This window comes from Octopus sinensis, linkage group LG23 (genome assembly GCF_006345805.1).
Source record: "Octopus sinensis linkage group LG23, ASM634580v1, whole genome shotgun sequence".
Classification (NCBI taxonomy): Eukaryota; Metazoa; Mollusca; class Cephalopoda; order Octopoda; family Octopodidae; genus Octopus; species Octopus sinensis.
In genome coordinates this window covers 27111957-27121956 of record NC_043019.1, presented here as the reverse complement: position 1 = coordinate 27121956, position 10000 = coordinate 27111957, and the positions used below count along the sequence as shown (strand labels likewise).

At 36.5% G+C, this 10000-nt stretch overlaps 1 protein-coding gene across 2 annotated transcripts in view; it reads right to left on the bottom strand.

The window, feature by feature from the left end:
• The window catches only part of LOC115223597 (receptor-binding cancer antigen expressed on SiSo cells), a 17512-nt gene extending 14429 nt beyond the window's left edge, over positions 1-3083 (bottom strand). The window contains exon 1 of one of the 2 annotated variants that reach the window (XM_029794249.2): positions 2958-3083. The gene's annotated coding sequence lies outside the window, so the exon portion shown is untranslated. Of the gene's footprint in view, positions 1-2904 lie in introns of both variants that reach the window. The other variant, XM_029794248.2, reaches the window with a different exon arrangement.
• Between the last annotated feature and the right edge of the window lie 6917 nt (positions 3084-10000).

The following is a 10000-nucleotide window of genomic DNA, read 5'->3' as shown; positions in this document are numbered from 1 at the left end:
CCTTTTAGTTGAACAAATCGAACCCAGGACTTATTCTTTGTGAGCCTAGTACTTATTCTATTGGGGTCTTTTGCTGAACTGCTAAGTTACAGGGACATAAACACACCAACTTTGTCAAGCAATGGTGGAGGGAGTGCAAACAGACATATATATATATATATATATATATATATATATATATACACACATATAATAATAAAGGGTAAAATTAATAATTTTACCAAGTAGTTGGTATGTTAAAAGAACCATTTTTGGTAATCTGTTTATATATATATATATAAGATGTGCTTCTTTCAGTTTCCATCTATCATATCCACTCTCAAGGCTTTGGTGAGCCTGAGGCTATAGCCGAAGATTCATGCCCAAGGTGCCGTGCAGTGGGACTGAACCCAGAACCATGTGGTTGGTAAGCAAGCTTCTTACCACACACAGCCACACCTGAGCCTCTACATGATTGTTTATTTTTCAAATGACATAATAGGGTAGGAGTCAGGGGCCAGATTGAACATAAAGTAGAATATTTGAGCCGAATATGACCAGTGTAAAATGTCTAAGAGTTAAGCCTTTCATCCACATCATTGGCAGATGAACCTAAATTCTTCCACTTAATTTCGTCTCTCTCCAAAAGAGAATTCCTGATAGTACAAACACTACATGATTACTACACCTGCTAGATAGTCAATTCTCTCTTAAATCTCACCTCAATGTCTTAAAAAAGGGACATAATTAATTTATGTAAATTTTCCTGATATCAGGACAAAGCACTATTAATCAGTGAATTCAATTAGACATGCTGGGAAGTATGATGATGTTTATTGTTTGAGGTGGGGTTATATCGCAAAAGGGAAGAATACATTGGATAATGGGGTCCATTATATGATGAAGTAAGCATGGATGATCACATTTGGAAAGGTTTTCAACATAGGTCTGCTGAATGACAGCTGACCTAAAGCAAAAGATGCCAAACAAACCGTTCCAGTTACGTCCCTTGTATTCCTTCGAAAACATCCGCTGTTCTCAATGACAGCCAGCAAAACATTGTCTTTTCTTTACTTTTGGAATTTTTTGATCAAGAAGTAATAGTGGTGTCAATAACCCTTTAATGGAGCCTTCGTGAAGGGTGGGGAAGGAAGGATAGAGCTATATTAAAAGATTACCCTCAGCTTGATTGCTTGAATCATTCCGATAAAGGTACCTCCAAAACATCACGTAGTGGACTTGTTTATTAACTGGGAGCGAGATTAACCCCCAAACCAAAAATTATTCATTATCATTAATTATTGTTATAAAGATATAACATCGGACATTTAACGTCTTTATATTTTCTCTCTAGTTTTCGAAAATAATATTTTTATCATGAAGTATATTAAGTCTAATGAAGCACCGAGCGGTGAAACAGAACTATGATTAAAAGACCTCCCACCTGTGACCATCCTGCTTTTAACTTCTTTTTTTTTATTTTTCTTCAGATAAAACATATCCAAGAGTACATTAACCCATGGGTCCTTTCATTTTCTTTTTTAAGAAAGTAGGTATGAGCTCAAGATAATCTGACTGTCGTTTCTAGCAAATTAAGTTACCACATAAGAGAGGCTCCGTCGTTCACTCCGGATACGATCGCGACGTTATTGCTATTGTTTATTTCAACCCCGGATTAAGCAGACTGATCGTTAAAAACCGTTCCACCAAGGAGAACACCTTGATTTCAAGCACAGCGTGCACCTAACACTGCATTAAATCCTGTTCCCAGTATTACAGAAGTGGTAAGAGAAGAAATTTGTGAAGAAACCGGATTGTCACGTAGAAGGCACATAATTAACTCAAAAGTATATTTAATTTTATAATACAGATTTCGTTTGTGAATAGGAATTACGAAATTAATACTTTCTGTGAAATTTAGATCAACGGTGATTTCGTTTCAAAGGCATTCCTTAAATGTTTGTTTACATCGCAACAGCCGTAGTTAGTTCGGCTATCTTTAAAAAAAAAAACAATAAAACATTCTTCTTTATAGATTCCCAAAGTTTTGTTACTCTAAAAGCATGTCAATGTTTACTTTTGTTTTTATGTGTACGTATGAAATATTGATGCTTATATATATATATAATCTGTTGATTCACCATAAGCCATATAAGCATTCAGTTATATATATATATATATATATATATATAAATATATATATGCTCTTGAGTGGACAAACGAAATTAAGTGGCATTCAAAACAATTGGTAAGAGTTACATATATAATTTAATAACAGTTTGACTCGACTCAAGCTCCTTAAGGTTTCGTAGGGTTGTACAACGAACCCTTCCAGTCAGGCGTGTTCCTCCAGGTGCCTGACGAGATAAGTTGGTTCTACGAACCCACGATACTTTAAGTTGCATAGAAAAGAAATGAAACAGTTATAAAATCATATATATACATACACACACATATATATATAAATATATATATATAGATAGATATGTTGAAAATGGGTGAGACTGGTTTACGGGATTACGTGTGTGAGGAAGCGCGCCTATAACTGTGTGGTTGAGAAAAACCTAAGGCAATTCCGTAAACCGGCCTTCCCCATTTTTAATATATATTGCACTACGTCTTAGAACGTGCTTCTTCTTTCGGATTTATGTTTTTTTTTTACAAACGATACATAATTATATATATATAATTATGTATCGTTCATATATATATATATATGTTGGGGTAGATGCATTAGGTATGAGTTAAGAAGAGAGAAAAATGTGTCACTGCCGAAAGAAGACACTGCACACATGTGGGTTAACTGGTCAACACAATCAATTTGTGCAGCAAAAACATTCGATCTGTGCCAGGCTGTGTAGACTGGTGTATAAACTTATGATTACACGGGGGGGAGTGGAGAGATTACACGTTAATTACAGTTACCTATGCAGAAGTAGTTGTGTCAGTTGTTAAATTAGTAACAGGCGATGGTTTACCTCTTTTAAGATACATGCACGTAGGAGAAATATGAGCCAGGCATTAAGTTTGCAGTCACTGAATTAAGGCTGTGACCTGTTTATACTCCATGTTTGATGAATAACAAAATAGGAACCGGAAGTACAACATGGGAGATAACTATAGACGGTTTTTTACGAAGGGAGACAACACTAGATTTTAATCTGAAATTATGGATAACTTGGTTATGGGTAACGGTGAGCTGTAGCCCAGCAGGCTAAGGTGTCTTCTTTTGGATCTTTTAAATACAAGAGGCAAAGTTGCCGTATTTGAATAGTCGGAATCCAAGACACCCGCAATGACAGTCAACACGAGCCATCGTGGCTCGGCACAACACACACTTTAGGCTTTTGGTGCTAAATATATGTGCATGAAGGTGGGGCAAAATTGGTAATTTCTGATTTCTTCTTATTTTCTTCCTACGTGTTTGAAACCACTGCATTGCAAGTGTTACGTAATAATTTTCTCTCCTTACATCATCTTTGGGAGTAAAAATTGGTTAGCATAGTTGTTGTTGTAGTAGAAAAAGTTTGAAATATAGGTGTCAGGTACTTTTGGTTTTTTAAGAAAACTTTCCTCAACTCTCTGACCCGATTGTAATTGAGGGTGCTAATAAAATATCTGCATATGTTCGGTGATTAACAATCAAAATTCTCTTCTCTGTTGGATTCCAAGTCAATTTTTCTCACACTAATGTCTAATTTGATCATTTTCAACTTATAAAACAAAAATATGTCTTAAGTGGGGCAAAATGAGTAATGATTAATGAGGGAACGGTTTTGTTATCTAGCCCTGTTTATGAGTGACCCCGCAGTTTATGACCGCAGGGCATCTTTTTTTCTCATAAATAACAGTTACACATTGATATGACACCGCCAGAGAATGTTACGGCAGAAATTGTATTCACCTCAATAGACGTCATTGATTGGTTGAAATTGCCGACATGCAAGAAATTAAACAACAAATAGCTTTACAAACTACTGAATTTTCTTAATAAAGCCAAGAGAAAAAGATGTTTTATGTAACACATTCTACCAGTATACGAAGTTTTAAAGTGTTTAGATACAAAGAAATTATTTTAAAAATCTGCCGGTCAAAGTGAAAAGATCCGAGATCACACAAACACACACACACAACACACGCACACACACACACGCACGCACAGACACATACATAGAGTTAATCGTGCAGGCACGCATACGTGTGTGAATACATGTGTGCTTAGAGTCACCCACGTTTCGCTGGCTAAACAAAATGCGTAAATACTCGATAGATACAGTGGAGTTCATTTATTAGTTCAGACCGTGTGTCTAACTCAGCGCGCGGCAGTCCTTCAATGACAACATTTAACGGTTGAGAAAATACGAACATAAACCAGAATAACAGAATAGAGAGAGAAACCAGATTAACAGATTTACATTACAAATACGAACGTCACACACAAGTGCTTCAAATATGCATATTATTTTATGCTTCTTTATAAGTCAAAAACACATAATTATATGATATATATACGGATATATGTTGATCCAGTGTAATTGTGTATCCAACAGTTTGGTCCTGTATCCGCATCGAACAGGAAATCCAGGTTCTGCAACGTGAAACAAATCTGGTGGTAAAATATTAACGCTTTTCGCGTAATAAATATTTCAGTCCCAAGACCAGTTATCTCCCTTTGACTTATGTGTGCATGTATGTATGTTGGTAGGTAGGTATTATGTGTGCATGTATGTAACATTACATGTTCATCTATCTAATCTACTTACCTGTATCTGTCTGGCTCAGATCAAGATCTAATATCTAAACAGATATATATATATATATATATATATATATATATTCTCTTACTCTTTTATTTTTTTACTTGTTTCAGTCATTTGACTGCGGCCATGCTGGAGCACCGCCTTTAGTCGAGCAAATCGACCCCGGAATTTTCTTTGTAAGCCCAGTACTTATTCTATCGGTCTCTTTTGCCGAACCGCTAAGTGACAGGGACGTAAGCACATCAGCATCGGTTGTCAAGCAATGCTAGGGGGACAAACACAGACACACAAACACACACACACATACATATATATATATATTATATTATATATATATATAATATATATATATATTATATATATATACATATACATATATACGACAGGCTTCTTTCAGTTTCCGTCTATCAAATCCACTCACAAGGCATTGGTCGGCACGGGGCTATAGCAGAAGACATTTGCCCAAAATGCCACGCAGTCAGGGACTGAACCGGAACTATGTGGTTGGTTAGCAAGTACTTACAACACAGCTACTCCTGGACACAGTTTGTGTGTCAAATAGCTATCTTAAGGCGATGGCCTCATGGAACTAATCAGCGACAGCTTTTAGTCTTATATCTATAAGACTGCCATATAATATGGCGATAACATTAATTTATAATTTATTTTATTATATTATATATACATATATATAATATATATATATATATATATATATATATATATACGTTAAATTCAAATTACGATAAACCATAAACACAACAAAGTAAGTTTGCTTTAGAAGCGTTGAGATTTCTTAGAAAGTTAAAGAAGTGAATTTTTAAATTCTCAAACGCAGCAGAATGCTAATAATATACCCTGAACAGGATAAGCTACCCCTATTTTGCAGAACAAATCGACCCCAGTACTTTTCTTGGTAAGTCTAGTACTTGTTCTATCAGAGCCTTTTTGCGAACCGCTAAGTTACAGAGACGTAAACACACCAACATCGGTGGTTAACCGATGGTGGAGGGATAAACACCCACACACATACCTATATATATATATATATATATATATATATATATAATATATATATATATATATATATATTATATATATATATATAGGTGTTTCTCTGTAATTACGCAGTGAAGTTATACAATAGCGTTGTATTTGTATCGATTGCTCTTTTCCAGTAAATGATGGTGCCTTGTTGTACCACATATATATATATGTATATATATATATATATATATATATATATATATATATATATATTATATATATATATATATATATATTGATAAAACGGTAAGATAACAAAAGAAAGAAAGAGACCTCAATATTATGTAAATAGAGGAAATTTATCTATACAATATGTATCTTGACTACCGAGTAATGTAACATATTGTATATATATATAATATATATATATATATATATATATATATATACCGAGTAAACACATAAATGTGAAACATGGTGGGAAAAAGAGTACTCAAATACCAGGAATTTGTACCGCTTTTAAATAAAGTATATATATCAACATATATATATTATCATTGTTAATATTGTCATCATCATCATCATCATCATCATCATCATGTGAGCATGCATACATATATACATGCGTACACGCATTCACAACACGAGTACCCACGCACACACACATATTCTTTTACTTGGTTCGATCATCTGACCGCGGCCATGCAGGAGCACCGCCTTGAAGGTTTTTTTTTAGTCGAACAAATCTATCTCGTGACTTAGTTTTTAAGCCTAGTACTTATTGCATCGGGCTCTCTTCCCGAACCGTTAGATTACGGGGATGTAAACGCACAAACACCTCCTGTTGTCAAGCGGTGATGGGCCAGGGGGACAAACACAGACACAGGCACATAGATAGACACACACAAACACACACACTGCATGCACACACATGCATGCACACACACACACACACACATATATATATATAAATAATATATATATATATATATATATATATATATATATATATAGCTATATATTAATATCATACGACAGGCTTCTTCCAGTTTCTGTACATATCCACTCACAAGGCTTTGGTCGAGTAGAGGCTATAGCAGAAAACACTTGCCCAAGGTGGCCACACAGTGGGACTGAACCCGGAAGCATGTGGTTGGGAAGCAAGCTTCTTACCACTCAGCCACGCTGGCGCCTATAGAAATGCCGAAATATTATTTCACGACTTCTCATTGCGATTCTCAATAAAATATTTCCCACCAGACTGGATTAGTCTAGAAGTGGCATGATAATTGACACAGCCCTTTCCTCATTATCGCTTGTGCTGGCAATAGAGGTCATCTTGAATGTAGTGACGAGTGGTACATGTTTGTCTGGCTTAAGTGGTGGATTCGGAATGCCCTTCCCCCAACTATATCTATGAGTATTTATGTATGACATAACTGTACTTTCCACAAAAGAAAATGAGACTCGTGGGATACAGAAGTCACCACTTCTAGAATGAGTTTTAAACCTAAGAAGTCTTGGAGTTATTCAGTACGGATGAAGAAAGAAGTGAATAAGATCTCGTTCACTGCAGCTAATAAACCCACTCCAGCAGTGGTCAAGAGTTTTCGTAGGTAGTATGACGCAAAGGAAAGAAACGAAATTTTTAAAAAATGGTAGAGAAGTGCTTACAAGCAATGAACCTGGGTGGCCTGTCTGGAAAAGACAGAGTCTGGTGCCGGCAGTTAATGCTGGCACCAAAACTTTACTGGCCTTTGTTGTTATACGATACAGCATATGCACAATGGATTTGATGGAGGTCAAGATTAATAAATACCAGGAAACGAATTTATGTCCCTCAGAGTCTGGTGTCTGCAATTAATTCTGATAATGAGACTTCTCTGGCCTCTGTTGCTAAATGATATCGGCATAATCACAATGGATATGAAGGAGGTTAAGACCAAGAAGTGGTTTAGTATTCCACATGGCCTCATTGAGGTTGCTCTCGACTGTTACGAAGCGAAACTAAAGTTAGCCCTAAAGTCCATCGAAGAACAAGGCACTTTTGTTTGCTTTAGGATTCTGGATATAAGGCTGTGAGATCAACCCCAACCCAAACCGAGAACTGGCAGGAAAGGGAAGGTTCAGCAAGTGTCAGGTGTTGCAAAGGAGTGTCTTGAGGTTATGGAAACCGTTCACGTATGTGTGTGTGTGTGTGTGTCTGTGTGTGTGCGTGTGTGTGTGTATTTGGAGGGCTTATATGCCCCTTTATTAGATTATTTTCATTAGTCATTGCACGGTGATCGACATAAGCTTTAAGCTTATATAAAAATACCATTATTATTATTTACTGGATATATATATATATATATATATATATATATATATTATATATATATATATATATATATATATATATGTATGTATAACAAGTAAGAAGACAGTTACTCTCACTAAGATGGAACTATAAATACAAAATAAGAAATATTAAAGTATTAATTACAGTATTGAATATCAAGTTTATTATTTTTACAGCCGAACAACAAGAGGAAAATTGCCTGCCAAAGAGAGCTTGCAAGTTTCATTGAAGTGCCGTGAGCACAACTAATTGAAATACAGCCGGCAACAAGCGTATTAGATGCACATTTGTACACTGCAATCTCTATATATAAAACTGAGAATGTGTGTCTGTCTGTCTTTGCGAATCCCTAAAACTCGCGAATTACCCAACCGATTTGATTTCATTCAAATTTTACACATGCATTATTTAGGGTTCATGAAGTGTCATGGGCCAAAGACATTTTAAACTTCTTGCCTAATGTGGGCCCAGGGGCGGATAAACCGTATTTTTAAAGCGTTTTTGGTAACATTAAGGCCCGTAACTTGAAGAGTATCCGGTCGCTTTGTTCCAAATTTGCAACAAATATTAATCAGGCTTCTCGAATTGCTGTTGACTAAAAGAAAATTTCCGACGCCGATTATGGGTCACTCCGCACATAACAGATTAATCAGATCTGAGTAGACTGCACTGGGTTCTATCTTTGTTTTAGGCCATTTTCCGACGCTAAAATATTGACATTACTTATGCATTATAAGTAGTGTATAATATTTCATGAAAACTATTTTGTCCAATTTGGCAGAGGAAATGAGAAGAGCATTACAATTTTTGTCGGCGCCCTGTTGATGCTTCATGTTACCATCCTGCACACCACCGGACCATGTGTGTGTGTGTGGATGGGTAAAGGCACAACAAACCCATTCATCCATTCTCCAGAAGTGCCTTGTTGATGTTTCACGTTTCCAATCCCGAGCAACGCAGCATCGCCCGGCAGCATGTCTGCTTTCTATGTCACCCACGTCTGAACTATATAATGCAAAAGGTTCATACAAAAAAGCCAGGAGTGGCTGTGTGGTAAGTAGCTTGCTAACCAACCACATGGTTCCGGGTTCAGTCCCACTGCGTGGCATCTTGGGCAAGTGTCTTCTGCTATAGCCCCGGGCCGACCAATGCCTTGTGAGTTGATTTGGTAGATGGAAACTGAAAGAAGCCTGTCGTATATATGTATATATATATATATATATTTATATGTGTGTGTGTGTTTATCCCCCTAGCATTGCTTGACAACCGATGCTGGTGTGTTTACGTCCCCGTCACTTAGCGGTTCGGCAAAAGAGACCGATAGAATAAGTACTGGGCTTACAAAGAATAAGTCCCGGGGTCGATTTGCTCAACTAAAGGTGGTGCTCCAGCATGGCCGCAGTCAAATGACTGAAACAAGTAAAAGAGCTGTTGTGACTCACAGCCATTTGAGTTTGACCACGTGCCACTTCCAGAAGCTACGCTCGCCACCTGCAATTAGTCCCCTTCCACTACCCCCCCCCCCGTTTAGTCGAACGAGTTAACACAGGGTATCCCAGAATTAATCATGATTTTTTAAAGCTCACTTGTATTTATGTTTATCATGTTTAATATGTGTTAAAAGTGCATAAATTTTGAATTTTGTTTATAATTTTATTTTCATTCCTGTTGGACCCCTCTTATTTGTCCACGACAGCTTTTTTTTTTTTTTCAATTTGGCTGCTATCATTTTCTTTACCTTCATCCCGAAGATGGAGCAATCGTTCAGCTGAGCTTAAAGAACACATTCAGTTAGCAATGCAGGTGCTAACTCCTGAAATGCTTCAAAATGTGCTTCACAACGCTAAGGAGAGATCTGAGGTATGCAGGGATACAGACATGTTGGAAAGTTTCAATAAAAGTTTGACGTAAGATTTATAAATCTATTTGTTTT